This window comes from Mus musculus, chromosome 19 (genome assembly GCF_000001635.26).
Source record: "Mus musculus strain C57BL/6J chromosome 19, GRCm38.p6 C57BL/6J".
Taxonomy (NCBI): domain Eukaryota; kingdom Metazoa; phylum Chordata; class Mammalia; order Rodentia; family Muridae; genus Mus; species Mus musculus.
The window spans coordinates 33,598,907-33,612,285 of record NC_000085.6 but is presented as its reverse complement, the minus strand read 5'-3'; positions in this window follow the sequence as shown (position 1 = coordinate 33,612,285).

Genomic DNA, 13,379 nt, shown 5'->3' with positions numbered 1-13,379 from the left:
GGTCCCCCCTTTATCTGAGGGAGAAAATCCAGGTTCCAGATAGGTGGGCAAGGAGTTGGAGACAAAAAGGGTGACACACTTGGACACAAGGGAGTGCATTATCTGAATGAATTTGTCTCAAAGCGAGCACCAGTCATATAAGTGACTTTTACATAAAGCAAAGGAATGCATACAAAAAGCTAAGAGGAACCAACTGGGATAAAAAAAATCAATGTTAACAATTGGGATCAAAAGCAGTCCCACATAAGGTCAGCTTAATCTTAAAAGACAGGGGCAGGGGCTTCATGTCCTGGCCATTGTTCCAATTCTAATCTATTGTATAGTCCACCTTCCCCCTAGGCCATTGTAAATTCCTGTGTATGGGTGTAACTCAGCTATCTATAGTTCTAAGTATTTACTTTAATTCCTTCTTAAATCACAACCTTCCTTCTTCCTAGATAATTAATTGTAAATTCCTGTGTAGGGCAGTGACTCAGCTATCCATGCCCTGGGTCTGCTGAAGGACTGCCTAGGATTGGTGAAGAATCTAACTTAACTATATGTCAAAATCAATACTTAGAGGCACTTATAGTAAAGCAACATTGAGGGAAAGCAAGGACAGATTTGGAGCATTCTTTACAGGATGCCACGGTTCCAGGATGTTGTGTCCGGCCAGTGGCTCACATGTCTGGGTTCGAGTCTGGAAAGGCATCTTGGAAACCTGGAAGAGAAGAGGGGGGACTAGTCGGAGGGAGAGAGGGAGAGAGAGAGAGAGAGAGAGAGAGAGAGAGAGAGAGAGAGAGAGAGAGAGAGAGAGAGACAGAGAGAGAGAGAGAGACAGAGAGAGAGAGAGAGAGAGATGGAACCGAGACAAGCTGACAAGCAGTCTGATCAAGGTTCAATTTTAATGTCAGCAAACACACTTTATAAAGAAGAGGGGAGGCCCATCCCTAGCCATGCAAAGTTCCTTTGAAGTAGACAGATCAACCTTCTAGTGGGACTGGAAAAGATAACAGTTTGGTGCTAACTCCAGAAAATCTCAGAGGAGAACCAGTTTGGCCTCAGGCAGGTTGGGCCTCAGGCAGGTAGTGGCACATCAAAGGAGCAGTACAGCAGGTGGCTCCACTTAGGCAGCAGATGGTCACAGCCAGCCTTGCTAGGCTGGAAAGAGGTAACACCATGAGACTAAGTTTTTTTGAACTTTTCACCTTGGGACTCCATCCAGGCTTTTGGGCCTGTCACTGGGTTCACTACTGGAGTGGATGTGGCAGAGGATATGGAGCCAGACCCTGCCATCTTCTGTAACAAGCCAAGGATTTTCCAGTGATGCACTGGGAAATGAAGTCTGTTGCCATGCAAGAGGAGCTGTAGTGGGCAACTATACTCCCTGTAGATAGCACACCAGTTTTCATGGCTATAGTAGGTGAATCCTGGAAAGGCATGGCCCCAGAAAATTGTGTCCCGGGACTGCTTCTTGATGCTGTTGTGCCTTCTCATATTAATCAAGCTGTATTTCCCATTTTTCTGACATGGTGTGATTGGGCAAAGAAAGACTCTTTCTGCTTATACTCTGATATGTCTGATTCCCATGTATTAGCCCACCCTATTGTGTACAAATTCCTGCAGATCAACATGAAGATGAACTTTTATGAACTAATGCTGTTTAAATATGTTATAGAATTCCTGATATGATTCAAATAATTTAGGAAGTTAGGCAACTTAAGGAGATAGTTTGTCTTGCCAGAAAGATATAATAAAGTTGAAAATAGAGTAAAATGTGCTCCCTCCTCATAAAATAGTAAGTAAAGGCTGCATGAAAAGCAATAGATTAAGCTTTTATGTGTGGCAACCAGGTAAAATTCAGTAGGAAAACAAATAGGCTTGGAGCATTTAGTGATCAATCAAATATTCATTCTAGGTCAGGTCCAAGGATGAAAAATGAAATAAGTAAGGCCAAAATCTGGGAGTGGGCAATTCTATTTTAAAAACCTACTGATTTGAACTTACAAAATTAGTTCATGAGGAAAAGATAGATAAATCTGCTGCTTTGAACTTATAACCAAAAATTCTGCTTTAACTCTCTTGTGTAACATTTTATTTATTGTCGAGTGAGGTAATTATACTCATTTCTTTGTGTATGTGTGTACATGTATGTGTACATGTGTGTAAAAATATATGCACCAGACTACTTCTTAAGAGGAAAATAATTTATATCATAGTTTTATAAGACAAAATGCCATGCTAACCACCCTCGCAAGAGAAGATGCAAAGTTGTATCAAGTGTACAAGTACATGTTAGCATTTGCTGTAAGATTTTTGCTACATTTTTCTGTTAGTATTTCTTTCTAATTAATTATTGGACCTCTTCATGAAGTTTGGTCCCTAATGCATTTCATTTGAATGCTTTGAAGATATACTACACATTTGTACTTAGTTTGTTTACAGAAAAACTACCTCTAGAACTTCTTTTTACCCTTGAAAGTCAAGGCTTCTTACATTATAACTCTATGTACAACAAAATTCAACATGTTTTGATAAAACTGATTATCAAAATGCTTCTAAACAAACCAGACAGACATATTGTTTTAAAAAGTACATTTAGAGTCATTAATCTTTTTTTTTTCTTTTCATGACACAACAAGGAACATTTGGAGAAGAAATATACAGGAGGGAACATTTTGGCAGGTGATATGACAAATGAAGTTCAGAAGTTATTTGAGAACCAAGTCAATCTTAAGAGATTTGTTGTTTTCTTTTTTTAATTTTTTTATTGGTTATTTTATTTATTTACATTTCAAATGTTATCCCCCTTCCCAGTTTCCCCTCCACACCTTCACTTTCCCATCCCCCTTCCCGGTTTCTATGGGGGTGCTCTCCCACCCAACCACCCTTCTGCCTCAATGCCTTAATATTCTCCTGTGCTGGGGCACCTAACCTTCACAGGACCAAGGGCCTCCCCTTCCACTGATCCCATATAAGGCCATCATCTGCTACATATGCAGCTGGAGCCATGGGTCCCTTCATGTGTTGGTGGTGTCCATTGGTTGGTGGTTTAGTCCCTGGGAGCTCTGGGGGTCCTGTTGATTGATATTGTTGTTCTTCCTATGAGGTTGCAAAGCCCTTTCCCTAACTCCTCTGTTGGGGTCCCCATGCTCAGGCCAATGGTTGCCTGTAAACATCCACATCCATATTGGCAAGGCTCTGGCAGAGACTCTCAGGAGACAGCTATATCAGGCTTCTGTCAGCAAGCACTTCTTGGCACCAGCAATACTGTCTGGGTTTAGTGTCTGTGTATAGGATGGAGCCCAGGTGGGGAAATAGCTGGACCGCCTTTGCTTCAGTCTCTGATCCACACTTTGTCCCCCTATTTCCTTCAGACAGAAGCAATTCTTGGTTAATAATTTTGAGATGAGTTGGTGGCCCTATCCTTCAACCAGGGGCTGTGCCTAACCTCTGGATATTGTCTCTACAGGTTCTTTCTCCCCTTTGTTGGGTATTTCAGCTAATATCATGCCTGTTGGGTCCTGGGAAACTCTTGCTTTCCTAGTACCTGGGACTTGCTGGTGGCTACCTCTAGTTCCCCATCCCCCATTGCTACACATCTCTGTTCAACTTCCTGACCCTCTGCACATCTCCCACACCTGATTTTGCCTGCCTTTTCCCCTCCACCTCCTCTATTCCCCCAAAATCCTATTCATCCCCTACCTCCCCTGATTATTTTGTAACACCTTTTAAGTAATACTGAAGCATCCAGCTTGGTCTTTCTTCTTCTTGAGCTTCATATGGTCTGTGAGTTGTGTCATGGGTATTCCGAGATTATTTGCTAATATTCACTTATCACTGAGTACATACCATGCCTGTTCTTTTGTGAGTGGGTTACCTCATTTGGGATGATATTTTCTAGTTCCATCCATTTGCCTAAGAATTTCACAAAGTCATTGTTTTTAATAGCTGAGGAGTACTCCATTGTGTAAATGTACCTCATTTTCTGTTTCCATTCCTCTGTTGAAGGACATCTAGGTTGTTTCCAGCTTCTGGCTATTATAAATAAGGCTGCCTCTCTGCCATTCGGTATTCCTCAGGTGAGAATTCTTTGTTCAGCTCTGAGCCCCATTTTTTAATGGGGTTGTTTGATTTTCTGGAGTCCACCTTCTTGAGTTCTTTATATATATTGGATATTAGTCCCCTATCTGATTTGGGATAGGTAAAGATCCTTTCCCAATCTGTTGGTGGTCTTTTTGTGTTATTGATGGTGTCTTTTGCTTTGCAGAAGCTTTGCAATTTTATGAGGTCCCATTTATCGATTCTTGATTTTACAGCACAAGCCATTGCTGTTTTATTCAGGAATTTTTCCCCTGTACCCATATCTTCGAGGCTTTTCCCTACTTTCTCCTCTATAAGTTTCAGTGTCTCTGGTTTTATGTGGAGTTCCTTAATCCACTTAGATTTGACCTTAGTACAAGGAGATAGAAATGGATCAATTCGCATTCTTCTACATGATAACCGCCAGTTGTGCCAGCACCATTTGTTGAAAATGCTGTCTTTTGTCCAATGGATGGTTTTAGTTCCCTTGTCAAAGATCAAGTGACCATAGGTGTGTGGGTTCATCTCTGGGTCTTCAATTCTGTTCCATTGGTCTACTTGTCTGTCGCTATACCAGTACCATGCAGTTTTGATCACAATTACTCTGTAGTACAGCTTTAGGTCAGGCATGGTGATTCCACCAGAGATTCTTTTATCCTTGTGAAGAGTTCTTGCTATCCTCGGTTTTTTGTTATTCCAGATGAATCGTTTTTTGTCAAAAAAAATGTTCAACATCCTTAATCATCAGGGAAATGCAAATCAAAACAATATTGAGATTCCACTTCACTCCAGTCAGAATGGCTAAGATCAAAAACTCAGGTGACAGCAGATGCTGGGGAGGATGTGGAGAAAGGCGAACACTCCTCCATTGTTGGTGGGATTGCAAGCTTGTACAACCACTCTGGAAATCAGTCTGGCGGTTGCTCAGAAAATTGGACATAGTACTACCGGAGGATCCTGCAATACCTCTCCTGGGCATATACAGAGGAATGGATACGGAAAATGTGGTACATTTACACAATGGAATACTACTCAGCTATTAAAAAAAAATGAATTTATGAAATTCCTAGGCAAATGGATGGACCTGGAGGGTATCATCCTGAGTGAAGTAACCCAATCACAGAGGAACTGGCACAATATGTACTCACTAATAAGTGGATAATAGCCCAGAAACTTAGGATACCCAAGATATAAGATACAACTTGCCAAACGCATGAAATTCAAGAAGAACGAAGACCAAAGTGTGGACAGTTTACCCTTTCTTAGAAATGGGAACAAAACACCCATAGAAGGAGTTACAGAGACAAAATTTGGAGCTGTGACGAAAGGATAGACCATCTAGTGACTGCCATATGCAGGGATCCATCCCATAATCAGCTTCCAAATGCTGACACCATTGCATACACTAGCAAGATTTCGCTGAAAGGACCCAGTTATAGCTCTCTCTTGTGAGACTATGCCGGGGCCTAGCAAACACAGAAGTGGATGATCACAGTCAGCTATTGGTTGGGTCACACGGCCCCTAATGGAGGAGCTAGAGAAATTACCCAAGGAGCTAAAGGGAACTACAACCCTATAGGTGGAACAACAATATGAATTAACCAGTACCCGGGAGCTCTTGTCTTTAGCTGCATATGTATCAAAAGATGGCCTAGTCGGCCATCACTGCAAAGAGAGGCCCATTGGACTTGCATACTTTATATGCCCCAGTACAGGGGAACGCCAGGGCCAAAAAGGGGGAGTGGGTGGGTAGGGGATTGGGGGGGTGGGTATGGGGGACCTTTGGGATAGCATTGAAAATGTAAATGAGGAAAATACCTAATTAAAAATAAATAAATAAATAAATAAGTAAATAAATAAATAAGGCTGCCACAAACATAGTGGAGCATGTGTCATTGTTATATGTTGGAGCATCTTCTCGCTATACGCCCAGGAATGGTATAGCTGGGTCCTCAGGTAGTACTATGTCCAGTTTTCTGAGGGACCACCAAACTGATTTCCAGAGTGGTTGTACTAGATTACAATCTCACCAAACTCTTTTTTTTTTTTCCTCTTTCTCCACATCCTTGACAGCATCTGCTGTTACCTGAGTTTGTGATCTTAGCCATTCTGACTGATTTAAGGTGGAATCTCAGGGTCATTTTGATTTGCATTTCCCTGATGGCTTCGGATGTTGAACATTTCCTTAGGTGCTTCTTAGCCATTTGAGATTGCTCAGTTGAGAATTCTGTTTTGCTCTGTAGCCCACTTTTTAAATTGGGTTATTTGGTTCTCTGGAATCTAACTTCTTGAATTCTTTGTATATACTGGATTTTAGCCCTCTATTAGATGTAGTACTGGTAAAGATTTTTTCCCAACATGTAGGCTGCCATTTTGTCCTGATGACAGTGTCCTTTGCCTTATAGAAGCTTTTCAATTTTATGAGATCCCATTTTTCTTTTTTTTTTTTTTTGTTTTTTTTTCCATTTTTTATTAGGTATTTAGCTCATTTACATTTCCAATGCTATACCAAAAGTCCCCCATACCCACCCACCCCCACTCCCCTACCCACCCACTCCCCCTTTTTGGCCCTGGCGTTCCCCTGTACTGGGGCATATAAAGTTTGCGTGTCCAATGGGCCTTTCTTTCCAGTGATGGCTGACTAGGCCATCTTTTGATACATATGCAGCTAGAGTCAAGAGCTCCGGGGTACTGGTTAGTTCATAATGTTGTTCCACCTATAGGGTTGTAGATCCCTTTAGCTCCTTGGGTACTTTCTCTAGCTCCTCCATTGGGAGCCCTGTGATCCATCCATTAGCTGACTGTGAGCATCCACTTCTGTGTTTGCTAGGCCCCGGCATAGTCTCACAAGAGACAGCTACATCTGGGTCCTTTCGATAAAATCTTGCTAGTGTATGCAATGGTGTCAGCGTTTGGATGCTGATTATGGGGTGGATCCCTGGATATGGCAGTCTCTACATGGTCCATCCTTTCATCTCAGCTCCAAACTTTGTCTTTGTAACTCCTTCCATGGGTGTTTTGTTCCCAATTCTAAGGAGGGGCATAGTGTCCACACTTCAGTCTTCATTCTTCTTGAGTTTCATGTGTTTAGCAAATTGTATCTTATATCTTGGGTATCCTAGGTTTGGGGCTAATATCCACTTATCAGTGAGTACATATTGTGTGAGTTCCTTTGTGAATGTGTTACCTCACTCAGGATGATGCCCTCCAGGTCCATCCATTTGGCTAGGAATTTCATAAATTCATTCTTTTTAATAGCTGAGTAGTACTCCATTGTGTAGATGTACCACATTTTCTGTATCCATTCCTCTGTTGAGGGGCATCTGGGTTCTTTCCAGCTTCTGGCTATTATAAATAAGGCTGCTATGAACATAGTGGAGCATGTGTCCTTCTTACCAGTTGCGGCATCTTCTGGATATATGCCCAGGAGAGGTATTACTGGATCCTCCTGTAGTACTATGTCCAATTTTCTGAGGAACCGCCAGACTGATTTCCAGAGTGGTTGTATAAGCCTGCAATCCCACCAACAATGGAGGAGTGTTCCTCTTTCTCCACATCCACGCCAGCATCTGCTGTCACCTGAGTTTTTGTTCTTAGCCATTCTGACTGGTGTGAGGTGGAATCTCAGGGTTGTTTTGATTTGCATTTCCCTGATGATTAAGGATGTTGAACATTTTTTCAAGTGCTTCTCTGCCATTCGGTATTCCTCAGGTGAGAATTCTTTGTTCAGTTCTGAGCCCCATTTTTTAATGGGGTTATTTGATTTTCTGAAGTCCACCTTCTTGAGTTCTTTATATATGTTGGATATTAGTCTTCTATCTAATTTAGGATAGGTAAAGATCCTTTCCCAATCTGTTGGTGGTCTTTTTGTCTTATTGATGGTGTCTTTTGCCTTGCAGAAACTTTGGAGTTTCATTAGGTCCCATTTGTCAATTCTCGATCTTACAGCACAAGCCATTTGCTGTTCTGTTCAGGAATTTTTCCCCTGTGCCCATATCTTCAAGGCTTTCCCCCACTTTCTCCTCTATAAGTTTCAGTGTCTCTGGTTTTATGTGAAGTTCCTTGATCCACTTAGATTTGACCTTAGTACAAGGAGATAAGTACGGATCGATTCGCATTCTTCTACATGATAACAACCAGTTGTGCCAGCACCAATTGTTGAAAATGCTGTCTTTCTTCCACTGGATGGTTTTAGCTCCCTTGTCGAAGATCAAGTGACCATAGGTGTGTGGGTTCATTTCTGTGTCTTCGATTCTATTCCATTGGTCCACTTGTCTGTCTCTATACCAGTACCATGCAGTTTTTATCACAATTGCTCTGTAGTAAAGCTTTAGGTCAGGCATGGTGATTCCACCAGAGGTTCTTTTATCCTTGAGAAGACTTTTTGCTATCCTAGGTTTTTTGTTATTCCAGATGAATTTGCAAATTGCTCCTTCTAATTCGTTGAAGAATTGAGTTGGAATATTGATGGGGATTGCATTGAATCTGTAGATTGCTTTTGGCAAGATAGCCATTTTTACAATGTTGATCCTGCCAATCCATGAGCATGGGAGATCTTTCCATCTTCTGAGATCTTCTTTAATTTCTTTCTTCAGAGATTTGAAGTTTTTATCGTACAGATCTTTCACTTCCTTAGTTAGAGCCACGCCAAGATATTTTATATTATTTGTTACTATTGAGAAGGGTGTTGTTTCCCTAATTTCTTTTCAGCCTGTTTATTCTTTGTATAGAGAAAGACCATTGACTTGTTTGAGTTTATTTTATATCCAGCTACTTCACTGAAGCTGTTTATCAGGTTTAGGAGTTCTCTGGTAGAATTTTTAGGGTCACTTATATATACTATCATATCATCTGCAAAAAGTGATATTTTGACTTCCTCCTTTCCAATTTGTATCCCCTTGATCTCCTTTTGTTGTCGAATTGCTCTGGCTAATACTTCAAGTACTATGTTGAAAAGGTAGGGAGAAAGTGGGCAGCCTTGTCTAGTCCCTGATTTTAGTGGGATTGCTTCCAGCTTCTCTCCATTTACTTTGATGTTGGCTACTGGTTTGCTGTAGATTGCTTTTATCATGTTTAGGTATGGGCCTTGAATTCCTGATCTTTCCAAAACTTTTATCATGAATGGGTGTTGGATCTTGTCAAATGCTTTTTCTGCATCTAATGAGATGATCATGTGGTTTTTGTCTTTGAGTTTGTTTATATAATGGATTACATTGATGGATTTTCATATATTAAACCATCCCTGCATCTCTGGAATAAAATCTACTTGGTCAGGATGAATGATTGCTTTAATGTGTTCTTGGATTCGGTTAGTGAGAATTTTATTGAGGATTTTTGCATCGATATTCATAAGAGAAATTGGTCTGAAGTTCTCTATCTTTGTTGGGTCTTTCTATGGTTTAGGTATCAGAGTAATAGTGGCTTCATAAAATGAGTTGGGTAGAGGACCTTCTACTTCTATTTTGTGAAATAGTTTGTGCAGAACTGGAATTAGATCTTCTTTGAAGGTCTGATAGAACTCTGCTCTAAACCCGTCTGGTCCTGGGCTTTTTTTGGCTAGGAGACTATTAATAACAGCTTCTATTTCTTTAGGTGATATGGGACTATTTAGATGGTCAACTTGATCCTGATTCAACTTTGGTACCTGGTATCTGTCCAGAAATTTATCCATTTCGTCCAGGTTTTCCACTTTTGTTGAGTATAGTCTTTTGTAGAAGGATCTGATGGTGTTTTGGATTTCTTCAGGATCTGTTGTTATGTCTCCCTTTTAAGTTCTGATTTTGTTAATTAGGATTTTGTCCCTGTGCCCTTTAGTGAGTCTAGCTAAGGGTTTATCTATCTTGTTGATTTTCTCAAAGAACCAACTCCAAGTTTGGTTAATTCTTTGAATAGTTCTTCTTGTTTCCACTTGGTTGATTTCACCCCTGAGTTTGATTATTTCCTGCAGGCTACTCCTCTTGGGTGAATTTGCTTCCTTTTTTTCTAGAGCTTTTAGATGTGTTGTCAAGCTGCTAGTATGTGCTCTCTCCTGTTTCTTCTTGGAGGCACTCAGAGCTATGAGTTTCCCTCTTAGAAATGCTTTCATTGTGTCCCAAAGGTTTGGGTACGTTGTGGCTTCATTTTCATTAAACTCTAAAAAGTCTTTAATTTCTTTCTTTATTCCTTCCTTGACCAAGGTATCATTGAGAAGAGTGTTATTCAGTTTCCACGTGAATGTTGGCTTTCCATTATTTATGTTGTTATTGAAGATCAGTCTTAGGCCATGGTGGTCTGATAGGATACATGGGACAACTTCAATATTTTTGTATCTCTTGAGGCCTGTTTTTGACCAATTATATGGTCAATTTTGGAGAAGGTCCCGTGAGGTGCTGAGAAGAAGGTATATCCTTTTGTTTTAGGATAAAATGTTCTGTAGATATCTGTCAGGTCCATTTGTTTCTTTTTTTTTTTTTTTTTTTTTTTTTTTTGAAACTTACATCTCATTTTATTATTTTTAACATATCCATAGTTAACACTGAAGAAGCAATAAACAAATAACACATGAAATAAAAAAAATTTCATGATCTTGACTCCAACTGCAAATATATCATAATAAGAAAACACTTTATTTTTCTCTCTGTTAATTTGAATTTTATTGAAGGCTGATTTGGACAAAATTCTTTAATTTGGTGGTGGTTTGACATTTTTTTTTTTCCTTTTTTTTTTTTTTTTTTTTTCCATTTTTTATTAGGTATTTAGCTCATTTACATTTCCAATGCTATACCAAAAGTCCCCCTTACCCACCCACCCCCACTCCCCTACCCACCCACTCCCCCCCTTTGGCCCTGGCGTTCCCCTGTACCGGGGCACACAAAGTCTGCGTGTCCAATGGGCCTCTCTTTCCAGTGATGGCCGACTAGGCCATCTTTTGATACATATGCAGCTAGAGTCAAGAGCTCAGGGGTACTGGTTAGTTCATAATGTTGTTCCACCTATAGGGTTGAAGATCCCTTTAGCTCCTTGGGTACTTTCTCTAGCTCCTCCATTGGGAGCCCTGTGATCCATCCATTAGCTGACTGTGAGCATCCACTTCTGTGTTTGCTAGGCCCCGGCATAGTCTCACAAGAGACAGCTACATCTGGGTCCTTTCGATAAAATCTTGCTAGTATATGCAATGGTGTCAGCGTTTGGATGCTGATTATGGGGTGGATCCCTGGATATGGCAGTCTCTACATGGTCCATCCTTTCATCTCAGCTCCAAACTTTGTTTCTGTAACTCCTTCCATGGGTGTTTTGTTCCCACTTCTAAGGAGGGGCATAGTGTCCACACTTCAGTCTTCATTTTTCTTGAGTTTCATGTGTTTAGGAAATTGTATCTTATATCGTGGGTATCCTAGGTTTTGGGCTAGTATCCACTTATCAGTGAGTACATATTGTGTGAGTTCCTTTGTGATTGTGTTACCTCACTCAGGATGATGCTCTCCAGGTCCATCCATTTGGCTAGGAATTTCATAAATTCATTCTTTTTAATAGCTGAGTAGTACTCCATTGTGTAGATGTACCACATTTTCTGTATCCATTCCTCTGTTGAGGGGCATCTGGGTTCTTTCCAGTTTCTGGCTATTGTAAATAAGGCTGCTATGAACATAGTGGAGCATGTGTCCTTCTTACCAGTTGGGGCTTCTTCTGGATATATGCCCAGGAGAGGTATTGCTGGATCCTCCGGTAGTACTATGTCCAATTTTCTGAGGAACCGCCAGACTGATTTCCAGAGTGGTTGTACAAGCCTGCAATCCCACCAACAATGGAGGAGTGTTCCTCTTTCTCCACATCCTCGCCAGCATCTGCTGTCACCTGAATTTTTGATCTTAGTCATTCTCACTGGTGTGAGGTGGAATCTCAGGGTTGTTTTGATTTGCATTTCCCTGATGATTAAGGATGTTGAACATTTTTTCAGGTGCTTCTCTGCCATTCGGTATTCCTCAGGTGAGAATTCTTTGTTCAGTTCTGAGCCCCATTTTTTAAGGGGGTTATTTGATTTTCTGAGGTCCACCTTCTTGAGTTCTTTATATATGTTGGATATTAGTCCCCTATCTGATTTAGGATAGGTAAAGATCCTTTCCCAGTCTGTTGGTGGTCTTTTTGTCTTATAGACAGTGTCTTTTGCCTTGCAGAAACTTTGGAGTTTCATTAGGTCCCATTTGTCAAATCTCGATCTTACAGCACAAGCCATTGCTGTTCTGTTCAGGAATTTTTCCCCTGTGCCCATATCTTCAAGGCTTTTCCCCACTTTCTCCTCTATAAGTTTCAGTGTCTCTGGTTTTATGTGAAGTTCCTTGATCCACTTAGATTTGACCTTAGTACAAGGAGATGAGTATGGATCGATTCGCATTCTTCTACATGATAACAACCAGTTGTGCCAGCACCAATTGTTGAAAATGCTGTCTTTCTTCCACTGGATGGTTTTGGCTCCCTTGTCGAAGATCAAGTGACCATAGGTGTGTGGGTTCATTTCTGGGTCTTCAATTCTATTCCATTGGTCCACTTGTCTGTCTCTATACCAGTACCATGCAGTTTTTATCACAATTGCTCTGTAGTAAAGCTTTAGGTCAGGCATGGTGATTCCACCAGAGGTTCTTTTATCCTTGAGAAGAGTTTTTGCTATCCTCGGTTTTTTGTTATTCCAGATGAATTTGCAAATTGCTCCTTCTAATTCGTTGAAGAATTGAGTTGGAATTTTAATGGGGATTGCATTGAATCTGTAGATTGCTTTTGGCAAGATAGCCATTTTTACAATGTTGGTCCTGCCAATCCATGAGCATGGGAGATCTTTCCATCTTCTGAGATCTTCTTTAATTTCTTTCTTCAGGGACTTGAAGTTTTTATCATACAGATCTTTCACTTCCTTCGTTAGAGTCACGCCGAGATATTTTATATTATTTGTGGCTATTGAGAAGGGTGTTGTTTCCCTAATTTCTTTCTCAGCCTGTTTATTCTTTGTGTAGAGAAAGGCCATTGACTTGTTTGAGTTAATTTTATATCCAGCTACTTCACCGAAGCTGTTTATCAGGTTTAGGAGTTCTCTGTTGGAATTTTTAGGGTCGCTTATATATACTATCATATCATCTGCAAAAAGTGATATTTTGACTTCCTCTTTTCCAATTTGTATCCCCTTGATCTCCTTTTGTTGTCGAATTGCTCTGGCTAATACTTCAAGTACTATGTTGAAAAGGTAGGGAGAAAGTGGGCAGCCTTGTCTAGTCCCTGATTTTAGTGGGATTGCTTCCAGCTTCTCTCCATTTACTTTGATGTTGGCTACTGGTTTGCTGTAGATTGCT